Source organism: Orycteropus afer, unplaced genomic scaffold (assembly GCF_000298275.1).
Source record: "Orycteropus afer afer isolate SDZICR_OR568_19922 unplaced genomic scaffold, OryAfe1.0 scaffold00042, whole genome shotgun sequence".
Classification (NCBI taxonomy): domain Eukaryota; kingdom Metazoa; phylum Chordata; class Mammalia; order Tubulidentata; family Orycteropodidae; genus Orycteropus; species Orycteropus afer.
This window is the reverse complement of record NW_006921629.1, coordinates 3317036-3335874: the sequence shown is the minus strand read 5'-3', so window position 1 is coordinate 3335874 and position 18839 is coordinate 3317036. Positions and strand designations below refer to the sequence as shown.

Sequence of the window (18839 nt, the reverse complement as noted above, 5' to 3'; positions counted from 1 at the left end):
GTCTCTCAAGCAAGACTGTGTAAGTAACTCGCGCTCCAGCCTTGGTCAGGCCTTTCAATATTACTTGGCCACAGTGGGGTCTCATTTTGTTATCACTTTTTTTTTTTTTTAATTGTGAATTTGGGTGAAAATTTACAGATCGTTTTGCTATCATTCTTAGTCATCAAGTCCAGGCAGCCACGTGAGAAGGAAGCATATGTACACCAAGAATGAGCACAAAGGGACACCTGCAAAGTGTATCTCACCGAAAGTGCCTTGTGTAATTCAAGCTGTGGCTGGTTAGTTCAGTGGGGCTAACGAGGCCACTGATACAGGTTTGGTCTCCATGTCCAATTACCTCAGCCCTGTGGCTTAGAGACTACGCCCCAATCCAAGTCATCTGTCTCAGAAGTGTATTCATTCACTAGTTTCAGAAAAGGCGGCTGAGAAGTGTGGGTGGCTTGGTAAAACCTGTTTAGAAGACTAGGAAAACAATTCAAAAGGGCCTGCCGTAATAATGGACTACAGCAGCTTCCTAAAAAAGTGTCATGCAATGTTTTAACCGAGACTTGGTGATCACAGCTCTTCTGTGTTGCTAAGACCTGCCTTCCCCCCCCCCCAAATATTTGAGATTTTCTTTCCCCCAAAAGTATTTCTCAGAATCATCTTTGTATCTCTGTGATATAGTTAAAAAAAAAAAAGAAAGAGAGACAGGTTGCTAGATAGGTGGCAAGCAGTATTATTTCTGACAATTACCAAGAACGGAAAAGACTAAGATACATTCAGAACATCTATGCAACTTTGATGCAGTTAAAAACATTTTCATTGGAGACAAACATTCCAACAACCACTATGTAGGCAGGTTTGTGTTTAGAATATGGTTAGTTTCTAAGGCAGTGATGTCTTTCTTTCTGCCTCTAGTTTCTTCTTTCTCCTTTGTCTTCCTCACAGCTGCGGGGTTATCTTTCTAGAACACAGATCAGTTATTGCACTAAAACTAGAAAAATAAAACTCACTGCCATCGAGCCGTTTCTGACTCATAGCGACCCCCATTGGGTTTCCAAGGCTGTAAATCTTTATGGAAGTAGATCACCCCGTCTTCCTTCTGCGGAGCAGCTGGTGAGTTTGAACTGCTGATTTTATGGTTAGAAGTCAAGTGCCTTATCCACTATACCACCAGAGCTCCTGGTTAGTGCACTAGCTGTATATAATCTATTAAACTCCTTTGGCACAGTGTGTAACTGATTTATCATCCCTCTAAGACCCTTAAGAGTTAAAGGAGTTCTGGTGGTGTAGTGCCTAAAGCATTTGACTGCTAACCACAAGGCTGGTGGTTCAAACCTATCAGCCACTCTTCAGAAGGAAGACTGGACAATCTACTTCCATAGAGATAATGCCTTGGAAACACAATGAGGGATCACTATGAGTTGGATCTAACTTGGTGGCAGTGAGTTTTGTTTTTTTTTTAAATTAATTATTATGTAGGGGTCAACAGGCACAAACCAGGACTGTCCCTAGCAAACTAGGACCTGTGCTTGACAACCGGAATGGAACCCACATTTCCTGACCGTTCCCTGAATAGATCAGCTGCTGAGAAGTACTTGCCCTTCCCCTGACTGCACTCAGCTTTCATGCTCTGAACCGCAACCTGTCACCCTTCCCTGCTTCTCTGTTGGGCAAGAGAACACTCATACTTCCAGACCTGCCGGAAGAACAGTTTCACTCCCTGCCCAAGGCAGATGGGGGACTTGTCTCTCTGCTTTCACATACCCTGAAGAGCATTTGCTAGATTATCATGATTCGTTTTAACATATTACCCTCCTCAAGCCACAGGATTTAAATCATCCTTGTGGCTACCCTCAATGTGTAGAAGAACGCTGTGTATGTCATAAGTGCTCAATACATGTTAGTTGATAATTTATGAATATATTCTATGATTAGCTAATCAGGCACCTTTTAAAAAATGTCCCATGAGCTGTGTTGTAAATAAATGTTTATGATGAAAATGCTATCTGACAGTAACACTGACTGTCCTGGTATCACAGAAACTTCAGAGCTGATTACCACGTAACTGAGCATATAGAAAAAGTAGCATTATATGAGCAATGTTTTCTCAGTGGTGGAGATAGTCACAGGGTTATTTCCCTGCCATTGTTCACTGGGGATAGTGCTGCTCTAGGCGGGAACGCTGAGCCCGCTCAGCAGTGACTAATCCCGGAAGTCTTGTGAGTTGTACTGGCCCAAGGGCGGCAGGGGCTTCAGACCTGCGTGACAAATCCTGCATTAGTAGACGTCAGAGTCTTGTGTAGCTCTTCCCTATCTAACCTGTTTGTTACCGTGGTGAACACCCATTGGAAGTGAAAGGAAGTTCCTCAGACTGAGACAGTAAAATGTCACCTCCTCCTGGATGAGCAATGGAGTCCACGCCCAGCAGCGTGACTTCCCTGTCTCAGTAATGCTTTCCCTAATCCAGAGCATTAATCCTGGGGTGATGAGCAATAATTGGTAAACTCCTAGATCTAGCTAAATCTGAATTTCCAGTTACATTAGAGAGTCAGGAAGTAAATGCAAGTCAGTAGCCATCCTGCTTTTCAACTGCCACTGATCTTAAGCACATGTAATGTGAATATATAAAAAGCCAGAAAAGAAGAGCCATGAGTCAAGGGGAGACTGAAAGTCAGAGAGGAGTGTGGGAAGGTATTGCTGGGTGGGTGGCGGGATGATGGCAGCTGCTGCCCACATCCACTGAGAACCACAGGAAAGTGCAGCAGAGGGAATTCTGGTCAGAAATAGGGCATAGTTTTCTAGCAAAATTCATTAAAGACATTACCAGCTGTGTAATATATTTTTGAGAGCAGTTATTAAGCAGGTAGGATGAGTTCTATTAAATTTGACCATTGCCTGGGATTGGCTGGAACCTTTAAATTGCTCTCAGCCCTGCAGAGCCAAGATATTCCATCTTCATCCACTGTCAGTGAAGGATGAACGATGGGCAAGGCAGAGCCAGAGGGGCCTCAAAGACTTCTCGACCTGCTTTTCATCAACGACAGGGGAGTTCGATTTTTAGGTATGGCTCAGGATGAAAAACAGTAATTGGAGTTTTCCATCATTTAATCAGACTCAGACAGTCAAAACTTGCCCTTTTATTTAACTGAACTTCCTTGGTACCACTTAAATAGTAGATAAGGCCACTGTGGAGTCCCCAAAACTGAAAAACAAAAGAACAAAAAACAAACAAACAAAAAACAAACCCACTGCCATCGAGTCCATTCTGACTCATAGTGACCCTCATTGGGTTTCCAACGTGGTAAATCTTTATGGAAGTAGATTGCTCCAGTTTCCTCCTATAGAGTGGCTGGTGGGTTTGTACTGCCAACCTTCTGGCTGGTAGTCAAATGCCTTAGCCTCTGTGCCACCAGAGTTCCTTCATGGAGTCCCAGAAGGGTGTAAATGACTAACCTGCTCAGCTGCTATACCAAAGGTTTGAGGTTTGAGTCCACCCAGAGGCACCTTGGAAGAAAGGTCTGGTGAGCTACTTCTGAACAATCAGTCACTAAAAACCCCTGGAGCACAGGTCTACTCTGACTCACATGGAGTTGCCATGAGTAGGGATCCACTCAATGGCCAACTTGTTTCTAAGGTCATCACACTTTTCAAGGCTCTTCTAACACTTTCCATGCTTTCAAAGCTATTGTTATAAAGTCCAACTGGGTGAGATCCTATTTTGACCTGGTTAATCTGTACATTGATTCTGTAATGCAGTTTTGGGATCTGATGGCTGAATATTGAAGAGTTAAGGATGGAACCTGGCTAGGCTTTTAACACAATATTCTTGTCTTTAAAACACACATTCCAAAAGCGTCTATTTAATGTTGTTGTTGTCAGTTGCTGTCAAGGAATTCTGACTCTTGGAGACCCTGTGTGTACAGCATAGAACTGCCCCACAGGTTTTCAAGACTGACATTTTGGAAGGGGATCGTCAAGCCTGTCTTCCAAGGTACCTGAGGGTGGGTTTGCTACAGGTGTCTATTAATGCTATAAACAATCTTTCATGAATATAAGGCACCCAGTGCACACATCTGTTGTTGGGGAGTAGGAGGTAAGGGAAAGAAATAATGGAACTGAGTTTTAAGCTAAAGCTAAAGCAAGGCTGGGCCCAGTACAGAGGAGTCTAGCAGGGAGATGGATGGGCAAAGGGGGAATCAGAAGTCACAGCACCAAACAGTTTGGCTTAGAAGGCAAGGGGAAGAATAAATAGAAACAAACACAAGAGAACATCTCTTGGCTGGAGGTAACTCAAAACAGAACTGAGAAGAGAGATCTTAAAAGGGAATTTCTATGTAGTCACTTCTTGGTCACAGCCAGCTACCCAGAAGGAGCAAGTAGTTGAACCTGTGGGCTCGGGACCATGGTTGCAGGGGACATCAAGCTCAAGTAGCATAACATACTACACAAAACATTGTCCCACCTCCTATTTTGGCAAGTAGCAACTGGGATCTCAAAAGCTTCTAGATTTTGCAAATCTAGATGCAACGCTGGGTCTCTCCTCATCCAGAGCAAAGAAGAATGAAGAAAACCAAAGATTCATGGAAACAATTAGTCCAAGTGACTGGTACACCATACGATTCTCAGCCTATACAACTATGAGACCAGAAGAAGTAGATGGCACCTGGCTACCATTGTCAACCACTTGGAGGGGGATCTATGTAGGAGATCCTGGATAGAGTGGGAGAACAATGTGGAACAAAACTCAAAATCACCGGGGGGTGGGAAAAAAAAAAGAGGGATCAGGTTTGCTGGTCTGATGGAGCCTAATGGAATCACTGAGACTATGGCCCCTGGCTGCCCTTCAGGTCTGGAATTGAACACATACCTGTGGCTTCCAGCCAAACAAAAGACAGGCATATGAGGTGAACATTTACCCAAGGTAGATACACTCCTTGGAGAGTACAATCATGGGAGAATAGAAGGGCTGCTTATGCACAGGGAGACAGCGCAGGGGGCAGGAGTGCAGGGAGGGAAGGACACAGGGAAGAGGAAACTATGGGGAGGAAGTGGGAGGGGAGCTGTTACATTGTGGTAAATTGTAGTCAATGTCATGAGACAAAGTGTATGTGAATTGCTGTATGGAAAGTGAATTTGCTCTGTAAACCTTCACCCAAATCACAATAATAATAATAAAAAAGCTCTTTAAAGTATTAAAAATCAAAGAGATCACCTTGAGGACTAAGGTGAGCCTAAGATCCAAGCCATGGTATTTTCAATTGCCTCATAGGCAGTTGGGTTTGGCAAGTAGCAACTGGCATCTTAAAATCTTCTAGATTTTGCAAATCTAGATGCAACAATGGGTCTCTCCTCGTCCAGAGCAAAGAAGAATGAAGACAAGCTGGACAATGAAGAAGACGACTGAAGAACAACTGATGCATCTGAATCATGGTGCTGGCAAAGAATACTGAAGACACCATGGACTGCCAGAAGACCAAACAAACCTATTTCAGATGAAGTACAGCCAGAACGCTCCTTAGAAGCAAGGGCAGTAAGACTCTGTCCATATATTTTGGACAGGAGGACCAGTCCCTGGAGAAGGATATCATGCTTGGTAAAGCAGACCAAAATCCAAACCAGATCCAACCAAATTCCCTGCCATCGAATTGATTCTGACTCATAGTGACCCCCGGTGGGTTTCTAAGACTATAAATCTTCATGGAAGTAGATTGCCACATCTTCCTCCCGTGGAGCTGCTGGTGAGTTTAAACTGCTGACCTTATGGTTAGCAACAATATGCCTTTCCCACTACACCACCAGGGTTCCTTTGGTAAAGCAGAGGGTCAGAGAAAAAAGGTGAATATCCTCAGTGAAACGATCAACACAGTGGCTGCAATAATGGGGTCAAACAGCAATGACTGTGAGGATGGCTCAGGACTGGGCAGTGTTCTGTTCTAGCTTACTTAAGGTCGCTATGTCAGCGATGACCTTAAGACTCGATAGCACTTAACAACATGTTCAATTAATTTTGGGAAATCAAAAAACACTTCTATTACACATCTAGAAATTTTGATTTTGTTGAGACAATTAAAAATAGTGTCTTTTCACTCTTTACCAAAGTAACCTAACCCAGGCAAAGGACTGGGTGGGGGTGGGGTAGGTCCAGCAACAGTCTCTTGACCCACTACTCCCTTTTTCTATGCTTGTTTTAAATTGCTTTGAGCTCTGGTAGTGTAGTGCCTAAGGCATTTGACTGCTAACCAGAAGGCTGGTGGTTCAAACCCACCAGCCACTCCTCAGAAGGAAGGTTGGGTGATCTACTTTCATAGTGATACTGCCTCAGGAACCTAAGGAGGGGTTGTTCTGAGTTGGGTGCGACTCGTTGGCAGTGAGTTTGGTTTTATTTTGGTTTATAGTTAACTCCAATCATTAAATAATATGCTTATACTGCTCTTTCTTAATTCATCAAATTTATACATTATCCACTGATTTCCTCTTATGACAGATCTTGATTTTCCATCACTAACAACATCTTCTCTCTTCCTCTTCTGTAACTATAATCAATATAGTTATATTACTTTTTTAAAAATATTAATAAATTATACTTAAGGAAACTTTTACAGGTTGTGTTTCATTCCACTGCCTATCAATCAAGGTCACCTTCTTTGAAAGCTTTTTATCAAGATTCATCTTCAAGATAGGACTTTTAAAAAAAAACACAAGTGAATCCACTAATGGTCTGTCAATACAAAGATGAATAGATTTCCAGAGATCATCGCAGAGTAATCAGGAAGTTAATACTTGGATTGACTGTGCTGTTCAATAGCCACTACCCACAGCAGATCTTGAAGACTGTCACAATTTTCTTTTAGCATGGCTTCTTTAATCTGCAATTAAATATTAACATACTGATGTTGTTGTTATGTGCTGTCCAGTCAGACCTGACTCATAGCGACCCCTCCCCTTGTGTTTCCAAGGCGCTATCACTATGGAAGTGGATTGCTCAACCTTCCTTCCAAGGAGTGGCTGGTGGGTTCAAACCACCAGCCTTCTGGTTGGCAGTCAAGTGCCTTAGGTACTACTAGGCTACCAGAGCTCACCTAGAATTTCTTCAAATTACTCATTCAGGGCCATTTTAGGATCTGAGTAGACAGAGTATGCCTTACTCTTAATTTTGGACACCCTTATCATGAATGGGTTGAATCTTATTTACTCCTAAAAGTAATCAATCACAAGAAGAGTACAGATCTGTAGTATATGCTAATACCTGAGATCAAAACAATTTAACTATTAGATCTTTCGATACTTTTCAGCAATTTTCTGTCTTGTAGTTCCTTTCCATAGATCTAATAAATAGCTCTGTGAGTAGAGCAAAACCACACAATTACTCTATTAGATGTTTCCAATGATGTGCGTCTATAGGAAAAGCCCCATCAGGATACACCTCAACCTAGTCACATTACTTTTGATTATCTTTATTACATTAAATAATATACGGACCCTCTGTTTTTGTTCCATCAAAAAAATCATCTTTCTCCTCATTTTACAAGGTGAGGTTATATTGCATCTCCACCTTCCTGTTAGCACTTCTACTTCCCTCATAATCCCCGACTTCTGTCAACCCTCCTTTTACACTGTCAAAGTTGAGAAGACTTCTGTAACACACCCAACATTGAACTATTGATTTTACCTCCAGGAAGTGTTCCTTTCCCAAGCATCCCACTCTAAGTCAATGCAGCCTGTCTACCCACATGCTTGAGCCAGAAACTAATTCTGGTCTTCCCCTTCTCTCCACATCCAGCTTACCATTAAGTCTGTCATCTCTAGCTCCAAAATAAATTCTCACCTTCCCATTGCTAAAACACAAGCCACCAGTGTCTCTCTCCAGGACTAGCCACACTCTTGTTCCCTATATAAGTTCATCCTCTCAAAATGGGACAGAGTCATTTTTCTGAATATGAAGCATATCACATCAATCCCTTTGGTGAAAAAGATCTTCATTGTAACCCTCATTGTTGTCAATAAGGCTGTAACTGACATGGCCCATGCTACCTCTAACTTCCATTCTCCTATATGCTCTCCTTTGTTTACTCTGTTCTAGCTAGTCTGGCCCTTGTCTTCTGAATGTCACAAGCTAGTTCCTGTTTGAAGGACTTTGCTCTTCTGCTTGGTAACACCTCAGATCTTTTCCAAATCTCAACTAAAATGACACTCCCAATGAAAGGTCTTCCATGTTAGCAAAAACATCTTCCTATCTCTAACCATGGAGTTCCTGGGTGGTACCAATGATTAATGGACTTGGTTGCTAACCAAAAGGTTGGCAGTTAGAGTCTACTCAGAGGTGCCTTGGAAGACAGGCCTGGTGATCTATTTCAGAAAAATCAGCCACTGTAAACCCTATGAGGCACAGTTCTACTCTGACACAGGGTGTCACCATGAGTTGGAGCTGACTCAATGGAACTGGTTATCTCTAACCATACTCTATCATGTTTTCTGATTTCATTCATATATATATATAAATAAACTTTCTATTGTGATCCTATTTTGTATTCTTTATAGCATCCAAGACATGATCTTACTTCTTTGTATGTACTTATTGTTCACAACTCCTTCCTTCTAGAGTGTGGGCTCTATGAGAGCTCTTTTATTCATTGCCTATATCCTCAGCATCTAGAACAGTGCTTGGCATACACAAGGCATTGAAAAAACATTGATTGTTATCAATTCAGTGTTCTGTAACCATAATTAAGGCTTCTATGCTTTGGCTAAGATTAATTCTAAAAGTTGGAAATCAAACAATGCTATATTATTGCAACCATGTAATTATTACTCACTACTTAAAATAATGTCCCCAAATATGTTCTCTCTTGAATTTTTTTTTTCCTTGAAATTTATAATTGCTTTTTCTCTGCCCTGGTCTAGATTTATTAGAATAAATTCCTTTGAATCACCCTTCTTCACAGGTACGGTTCACAGAGCCCTCTCTCTTGCTCTAACCTGGACTGATGGTTCTCTAGGTCAATGGCGTAACTGCTGTTCCAGCACTTTATTTGTCTCCTGATTTGGATCTATTACCTCTTGGCTCTCAAGTCTTTCTCTTTCTTGTGTTATTTCCGTACTTTGCTGGAGTACATCCTCAGGGAACTCCTGAGAAAGGGTGTGCAAAAATCCTTGCTTGTCTGACAGTGTTTTCTTACTTGTTTTAGTTTTCCTAACTTCATAGATTTTATACACACACACACACACACACACACATATATAATTTGTCTACGTATAGAATTAGACATTGGAAATTGTTTTCTCTCAGTTGTTTAAAGATAATTTTTCCATTTCCTTTTAGCACTTAGTATAAGTGAAGAGAATTCACACATCCACACTTTTAGGTATAACTTTAGTCCCAGCTCAGACTTCCCATAAAAGATGTTTATAGTAGACAAAGACAATTGTATCACTACTGGCAAAGGCCACTCAGAATGATGCAAACAAGATGAATTTTTGTAAAGCTAACTAATTTAAATTAACTGAATTTAAATTAAATTTAAATTAAATTTAAATTAACTACAGTATGTTCAGAAAAGGAATTCAATTTTCTTTCAACTATAGACAGTGTATGTACAAATTCTTTTTCTGATCAGGCCAAATACTTTGCTGCAAGTCTTCTTTTCTTCAGTTTTCTCAGCAAATCTCTTATTCACAGCACTCTATAGTTCTCCTTCATGGCTCTCATCACAACTGTTAACTGCTTTTCATTATCTACCTGGAAAACGTGCTGTGTGGTACAATGTCTTGCTTACTGTTCTATCTCTGGCATCTAACTCACCTAGAGAGGGTCTGGCACTTTTGAGCAGTGGTTCACTACATTGGTTGAAGAAATTAAAGTAAAGGTACACATGGTCAAGGTACAGCTGAACCCTCTGAGAGTCAAGAAGCACAACCCCTTTTGGCCTCCTAGGCTGCTAGCTGAAACATAAGGACAGTGGTTTTCAGGGATCAAGACCTTTGGTGTCAAGACACTTGGGTTTGAATCTGACTCTGTTCTGCCATTCACTAGCTGTCTGATCCTGGGTAAATCATTCTTATTTTCTGAACCTCAGTTTCTTCACCTGTAAAATGAGGATAAAAAATCTGCCTTGTATAGAGTGACTTTGAAGATTCAATCAGAGAATTTATGTAAAGTGATTAACATAATAGTAGGAATAAAAAGCAGTTGTTACTATTATTGTTATAAATAAAACTGATAAAAGATTGCTAAATAGAAATCAAACCTAAAACACTAATTCTGATGAAAAAATCTCGACTGTATATATAATATAAATGTTTCACTAATATTAACCATAAGGAGCTCTGGTGGGGTAGTGGGTAAGACATTTGTCTGCTAACCAGAAGGTCAGCAGTTGAAACCCACTAGCTGCTCCATGGGAGGAAGATGAGGCAATCTACTTCTGTAGAGATTTATAGCCTTGGGAACCTAATGGGGGTTGCTATGAGTTGATATTGACTTAATGGCAGTGGGTTAATATTAACCATGATGAAAAGATTCCAGAGTAAAACTCAAATAACTAACAAGTATCTAAATCTGAGACTCCTCTTGGCCCAATTAAAATGTCCTTCACACCAACTGGAGTTTTGTCTCCCATGACTTTTGACTGGCCTTGTCTATATAGCTCAATTTATTAAAAAGTCATTAGTGGGGAGCCTCAAGCCACAAAGGCCTTAAATTCAATTTCTTTTGCATCCTTTTACTTATTGATAACAATTTTTAACTGAATGAAGTAGATATTAATGAGGTTTAACTCTAAGTTCATTATATTTATGAGAAATAATAAATTTGTGTTCAGTTAAACAAGAACTACATATACATGTGATTATACACACCAAGAAAAGGGATTTCATGGGTGATAAGTTAAAACATTGGATACCAGTCTTAATATTTTAGTCCCAGATACATAGTCAATTCTCTATTTGTTCAGGGGGTTCTTTCTTCCCATCTTATGCAGGGAACACCATGGTGGTCACCCCACCATTTCCTATGAGGTGGGTTTCTCCTAACTTTGTTTTTCCTCCATCATCTCCTAAGGATTCCTGTTTCTTTTCTTTGGAGTCTGCCTGGATGAATGCTCTTCAGAGAAATAATGGCTGGATTGAGGGGTCAGGAATAAATTCATCCTATAGACTCCAGAATTCTCAGGAGGATGCTCTGCTCAACCTCCTCTAATGACAATCAATCCACAGTGTCCAGCACACCCGGAACAATGGAAAAGAAAACAGAACTCTGAAAAAGGCAGGCTGCCTGTTGTGTGAATCACCAAGGGAGCATCCTTTTGCTTTGGTTTTTATCGATGCCCTCATCTAAGAGATGAGATCACAACAGTGGAGGTGCATAAAACAAGGCAGACAGGAACCTCAAAGGCACAAAAAGCCTCACATTTGATTCCTTTTTATCTGCTAAGGGAATTCACTAATAGAATCTGAGAACAAAATTGCAATGAATTCGGATCATTGTTAGGTAGATCAGGCGTGAGTCAGGGAGAAGGAAGAAGCAGCATGTCAAAATATCTATTTTCCCAAATGAGCAAGACAAAGAACACTGCAGAACTGGCAAGCCTGCTACTCTGGCCTATTTGCTTTTTAGGTTCCAAGTACTGTAAATGATTGCAAATCATTAAACCTTAAGGTTTTTATGTTTAAAGAGACCTGGGTCTCTTGACCTTCTTACTCTTTTATCCAGGAGGGAAGTACCAAGGAGCAGCATGTTTAGAAAGCTGCATTAGAGTCACCTGGCAAGGCTTTCTGAGGACAAAACTGATTTTAAGCTCTGGTCTTCTATAAAAGGAAGGTGAAAATCTTTTCTAACTAGTACAAAACTCTAAAGAAAACTGTGTCATACATATTAAAGGCACCCCACAAACTGTTCAGGATAACAAAAACACCTAAATTGGACCAAATGATCTAATAGTTATTTGTGTGGTTAAGAAATGTGCTTTTGTGAGTTAACATTCATATTTTCTCAACCTAATACAGCTTTCACTAACTATTGCCTTTCTTTAAAAAAGGGTAAGTGATTTTGAGCAGAGATAAGAGATCATATCTAACAATTAATCAAGGTTCGTTACGCACTCAGATGTGTATTTTTCCACTTCTCTTTTTGCTGAAGGTATACTTTCTGGTTTGCATTTTGCCCTTGTGAACAGATGGCTATCATTTAAATAACAATAATGCTGAGTTTATTTACCAAGGATTCATACATAGTCTAGTTACAAAATAATGAGTATGATTTAGCTTCAACTAGTGACAGTCAAAAATAGAGTTTAAAGGAGAATCCAACAGATGCACTTTCAATATTCAGAAACAAGTTCAGAGAGATGCTAAAGTTAGCTATTAGAATGTCAGGATTTATAAGATATAAGGAATGGATGGCAGAAACTATATCAGAAAATAGCAGAATATATGGCTGTGAAACATTATATATACATATAAAGTAAGTGACCCAAGGATCACCCATGGTGGACAGGTTTTAGCAGAGCTTACATCTGTCCACCATGGATGACCCTGCTGGTATTTGAAACACTGGTGGCATAGCCTCCAGCCTCACAGCAGTATGCAAGCAACCACAGTATGTCAAACTGACAGATGAGTGATGAATAAAAATAAGTCACTTGGTGAAAATATTTCCCTTTGTTAGTGGTTTTAAGTTCTGTTTTCACTGCAAACACTTGAAAGGTCCAATGAACTGGCACCAAATAATAGTGGGCTATGTGGGCAATGAGTCTCAGGGAAGATGGGTACAAGAATCCCTATGTGTATAAGGTTTAAGAACTGTACCCCCACATCCTCTCAGGATCATCCCTCCACTAAAGAATTACTGCTTCACCAAATAGAATAACAACTTCAGAACCCTGTTCACCTGGGGATCAGCATTTGCTCACTGAGTTGGGAATGACTAACAATTAGATTTTTAAGTTCTCACAGAAGAGATACCTGGCGCTAGTTTTCGTGAATTGCACAGAATTCAACTTTTGAGTATGAAATGACAGAAGTTAGAATAGAAAGAGGTAAGTGAGTATTTTAGAGACTAAAATATACTTGCGGTTAATCTTCTTAATTTTTTGCAATTTAGCTTACACCTTCAACATTTTATTAAAGGCACTCTCCAAGGCCAAGTCAAAAGGACTTTTGTTAGGCCTTAATCTCCTTGTACTCTGAGGCATTTGACCAAGTTGTCCTCTTCTTCCTTTTAAGAGACTACTTCCTCCAAGTCTTCTACTTTTTTGACCTCCCATACATTAAATAATGGAGAAAAGATTGAAGTTGTCTAGGATCTCACTTTTCTTGGATCCACAATCAACGCCATGGAAGCAGTAGTCAAGAAATCAAATGACATACTGCATTGAGCAAATCTGCTGCAAAAGACATCTTTAAAGTGTTAAAGAGCAAAGATGTTGTTTGTGAAACTAAGGTGCACCTGATCCAAGCCATGGTATTTTCAATAGCCCATATGCACATGAAAGCTAGACAGCAAATAAGAAAGATTGCAGAAGAATTGATGCATTTGAATTATGGTGTTGGTGAAGAATACTGAATGTACCACAGACTGCTGGGAGAACAAACAAATCTCGGAGGACGTACAGCCAGGATGCTCCTTAAAAAGCGAGGATGGTGAGACTTCACCTCTCGTACTTTGGACGTGTTGTCAGGAGGGACCAGTCTTTGGAGAAGAACATTATGCTTAGTAAAGCAGATGGCCAGCAAGAAAGAAAGATCCTCAACAAAATGGATTGACTCAGTGGCAGTGGCTGGAATTCTTAGGCATAGCAAGGATTGTGGGGATGGCAGGACTGGGCAGTGCTCATTCTGTTGTGCATGAGCTTGTTATGAGCTGAAACTGACCTGATAGCACCTAATAACAACATCCATTAAATGCTAGAATTGCATAGGGTCCTATTCTGGATTCTCTGTTCACTTTACATGTTTTCCTTGTGGTGGTGGTGAGTTATTTAATTCCACGGCTTCAACTACCAACAATCCAAACATCTTGCCTACATGAACTAGTTCCTGAGTAGTGGTGTTATGTGCTGTCGAGTCGGACCCGACTCATAGAGATCCCTCCTTGGGTTGCCAAGGCAGTATCACTATGGAGGAAGTAGATTGCCCAACGTTCCTTCCGAGGAGTGGCTGGTGGGTTTGAACCACCAGCCTTCTGGTCAGCAGTCAAGTGCCTTGATCTTTCCAAATATCATTTCCTACCATTTCTGTCCTATACTAACTCCCACTGGCTCACTCTTCTCTAGCCCCATTATCCTCCTTTTTCCTTCTTGAACATCTCAAGCTTACTGACAGCTCAGGGCCTCTATACTTCTTGCTTCTGTGGGAAACTCTTCCTCTAGACTTCCATGTCGTTCACTATCCAGCTTCATTTGAATTTACGCTCAAGTGTCATTTCCCTAAATGGACCTTCTTTGAAATCCTAAGACAACTTCCCCAAACCTCTATCACTCCTTTATTTTTATTCAAGGCATCAATTCCTACCACCAGAAACCACATATTTTTATTTGTTTTTATCTGCCTTCATGGGGAGGGTGGTCTTGACAAGCTTTGTTCACAGCTGTATCACCAGTACCCAGAACAGTGCTTCAATACATTCTCCCCCACCTTGCTTCCCTTCAATACATTCTTGTTGAATAAATGTGTTCTCTCCTGAGCTCTAAATATGCACCCACCACTGCTTAACTAGAAATCTTCATAATAATGGTCCACAAGCTACTCAATTTCAATTATTTCTAAAATGGATGTTTCCCCCCAAAATGGAATTAATGTTCCTCTGCCAAACTTGCTTTCCTTTTGTGTTCTTTACCTTGGTTGACTGCATTACTCAAAATAGTCAGAAATGAAGTCAGAAACCTAAGCAGTAACCTGGACTTCTCTTTCTCCCTTATCACACACATTTACTCAACACACCAAACTTTTCTTCCAATTATATCCCAGTATGGCTTCTCCTCGCCATCCCTAAGGCAGGGACAGTTATTGTTCCCTGAATACTCATGGGTGCCCCTGAACTTCCCAGCAGCTTCACCAATAGGAATGGGTGTGATGAGTGCTGGTTAATGACCAGTGGGAATAAGAGACGTCTCTCACTTCTGGAGTGAGGCCATGAAAAGCCCGTGTGTGACTCTTCACATTCTTACTCTGTCATGGTGACAGAGGACACGCATTCCATATAGAGCAGCTACAAGACAGTGGAGCCTCTGTTAACTAGGGCTCCTAAGTGGCTGCATGGAACAGAGACATGCCCTCCACCCTGCCCCACTGACCTGTGTCGGACACACAGTGTGAACAAGAAAAAATTCTTGATGTGTTAAATCGCTGAGATTTGGGGTTGCTTCTTACTTCAGCATAGCCCAGTGTAACTGACTTAAGTAATTCCTTCACAATCACTTGCTGCCCATCATGTTGTTGTTGTTGTTGTTGTTTGCCGTCGAGTCGGGCCCCGACTCATAGAGACCCCTCCTTGGGTTTCCAAGGCAGTATCACTACGGAAGTAGGATTGCCCATCCATCATAATAACTATTAATTGGCCTCTCTGCCTCTTGTTTCTCTCCATTCTACGCTTCACTCTATCCTGTCCACAAAGTCTTATTTATGCATACCTGCATTTGTTCATTTTATTTCCTCAACTGTTTGTTAGGTTCCTTTGCTAAGTTTAGGGTATACCAAGTTAAAAAAACTGTCCTTGTCTTTATGTAACTTACACTGGTGCAGAAGAGGAGCACATTTTTCAAATAATCATATTAAAACGCCAATTCAGTTTATAATAATTAAATTTATTATTAAATAAATGTATGAGAAATGTGTACCTTCTGCACAATTTTCCTGTAAACCTAAAACTGTTCTAAAAAATAAAGTCTATTTAAAAATATGAACGTATCTTGTCCCTACTTGAAAACCTTTGCTGACTTCCTGCTTTGGTTATCTATTCAAATGCATTTACACGGCTTTCAAGTTCCTTGACAATTTGCTCATAACCTACATACTTTCCCAGTGTTTCTTGCCACCTCCCTCTACACATGTATTACATGTATTTATTGAGGAAGCTCTGGTGGTGTAGTGCCTAAGGCATTTGACTGCTAACCAGAAGGCTGGCAGTTCAAACCCACCAACCACTCCTCAGAGGGAAGGTTGGACATCTACTTCCATAGAGATGCCTCCTCAGAAACCCAAGGAGGGGTTGTTATGAGTCGAATCAACTTGACGGCACTGAATAAATACATATAATAAATTTAAAAATAAATACATGTAAAATTACATTCATAGATGAGTTATGTTTCTAAACAAAAAAAATGTGATCAAAACTCATCCCAACTTAAAAACCATTGTTGGCTTCTTCCTACTTTGGGATAAATGTAAATATTGTGATGGTAAACACATGACATTATGCATTTCTTAAAACTTGTAAGACAGTACAAGATAAACTTCAGACTTCAGTTAACAATAATGTAATGATAGTGGTTCATAGTGCCACTCCTATGGAAGGAAGATTGGGTAATCTACTTATGTAGAGATACTGCCTTGGAAACCCAAGGAGGGGACGCTATGAATTGACTTTATGGCAGTGAGTTTTGTTGTTGGTTTAGTGGCTTATCAATTGTAACAAGCATACCACACAAACACAAGATGCTAACAGTAGGAGAAGCAGGGTTCAGGGAGTGGGAGGGGATGTATGAGAAATGTGTACCTTCTGCACAATTTTCCTGTAAACCTAAAACTGTTCTAAAAAATAAAGTCTATTTAAAAATATGAACGTATCTTGTCCCTACTTGAAAACCTTTGCTGACTTCCTGCTTTGGTTATCTATTCAAATGCATTTACACGGCTTTCAAGTTCCTTGACAATTTGCTCATAACCTACATACTTTCCCAGTGTTTCTTGCCACCTCCCTCTACACACTGGGCTCTTGCCACACTGGGCTATTCTCATTCTTTCCAGAATTGTGCTTACATTTGCAATTATATCCTTTATGCCTTTGTTCAAGCTGCTGTTTTCTACCCACAATGTACTGTTCCCACCTTACCCTGGACATGCATCCTCCTATACTCCAATTTGTAGTCACTTTCATTAACAGGTTTATTGAGGCTTAACTGACATATTACCACACACATATAAAGGACAATTTGCTAAGTCTGGACATATGTATATACTTGTGAAACCATCACTACACTCAAACTAATGAACATCTCCATCATTCCAAAAAAGTTTCCTTGTGACCTTTTGTAATCCCTTCCTTCTGCTCCTCCCCATTCAATTCTGTGTCTCCAGGTAAAACTAATAATCTACTTTTCGTCACCATAGGTTAGTTTTTCAATTTTTTTTTATTTTTACTATTTTATGTAATTCTTTCCAGTTGGCTTCTTTCAGTAAGCAACATGATTTTGAGGTTCACCCATATCTTTTTCCCTCAGTGCTTAAAAATGTTGTTCTACTGTCTTCTTGCTTGTATCGTTTCTAGTGAGAAATCTGCTATCAATCACCCTTATCTTTGTTCCCTCTATATAACATGTTTTTCCTTCTGGTTTAAGATTTTCTCTTATGATTGGCTTTGAGCCTTGGTGTACTTTTCTTCATTTCTTTTTTTGTGCTTGAGGTTCACAGATCTGTGGGTTTATGAAGATTTCATCAAATTTGGAAAAATTCCAGCCATTATTTCTTCAAATGTTTTCGTCTGTGTTCCCTGCTCCTGTGGGGACTCTACCCACTGCTGAGTCATTTCTGACTCATAGCTACCCCATAGGTCAGAGTAGAACCGCCTTATAGAGTTTCTATGGCTATAACTCTCTATGGAAGCAGACTATCACAACTTTCTCCTGCAGAGCAGCTGGTGGTATTGAACTGCTGACCTCTTGGTAGGCAGCTGAGTGCTTAACCAGTGTGCCAACAGGGCTCCCTGGGGACTCTGATTACATGCATATTAGGCCACTTAAGGTTATCCTATGGTTCATTGATGAGCTATTCATTTTTTTTTCCCCCCCAAAACTCTTTTCTTCCATTTTGGATACTTTCAGTTGCTATGTCTTCAAGCTCACTAATCTTTACTTCTGCAATGGCTAATATGCAATTAATTCCATCAAGTGTATTTTCCACATCAGACAGTGCAGTTTTCATTTCTGTAAGTTCAAGTTTTAAAATATTTTCCTTGCTTTTTTTTTTTTTGCTACAATAGTTATAATAACTATTTTAACACTCTTGGCTATTTCTAACATTTGTGACAGCTCTGATTGGTTTTGATTGATTTTTCTCATTATGGGTTGTATTTCTCTGTCTTTTAGTATGTCTGCTAAGTTTTAATTGGATCTCAGACCTTGTGAATTTTACTTACTTGGATGTTGGGAATTTTTGTATTCCTGTAAGTATTTTTTATCTTTTTCTTGGATTAGTTACCTGGAAACAATTTGATCCTTTTGGATCTTGCTTTTAATATTGGTTAGGTGAGACTGGAGCCTGCTCAGTCTAGGACCAATTATTCCTTACTACTGAAGCAAGATCCTTCCATGCATGATACTCAATGCCTTGTGAAATATGGTGCTTTTCAGTCTGGTTGCTAGAAACAGGCACTATTCCTAGTCCTATGAGTCGGGGCCGACTCGACGGCATATAACAACAACAACAACAACAACAACATGTGAGTGCCAGGCAGTGTTGTCCCTAATCTCTTTAGGTCGTTCTTTCCTTATTCTCAGGTCGTTTCCTCATATGCACGAATTAGTCATTACTCAGGCAAACCCTTGGAGCCCTCCAGAGTTCTTTGTCTGCGCAGCTCTCTCCTCTCTGTTACTTCTGTCCTGCAAACTCTAGCCACCTTGGTCTCCCAAGCCTGCCAGGCTCCA

At 40.3% G+C, this 18839-nt stretch overlaps 1 protein-coding gene and 1 non-coding gene across 2 annotated transcripts in view; both read right to left on the bottom strand.

The window, feature by feature from the left end:
• The window catches only part of MYO1D (myosin ID), a 431366-nt gene that overhangs the window by 61893 nt on the left and 350634 nt on the right, over window positions 1-18839 (bottom strand). The window lies entirely within an intron of this gene.
• Window positions 7283-7414, bottom strand: LOC122149714. The gene has a single exon (XR_006163288.1). It is a non-coding gene; the product is annotated as a small nucleolar RNA SNORA18 (small nucleolar RNA).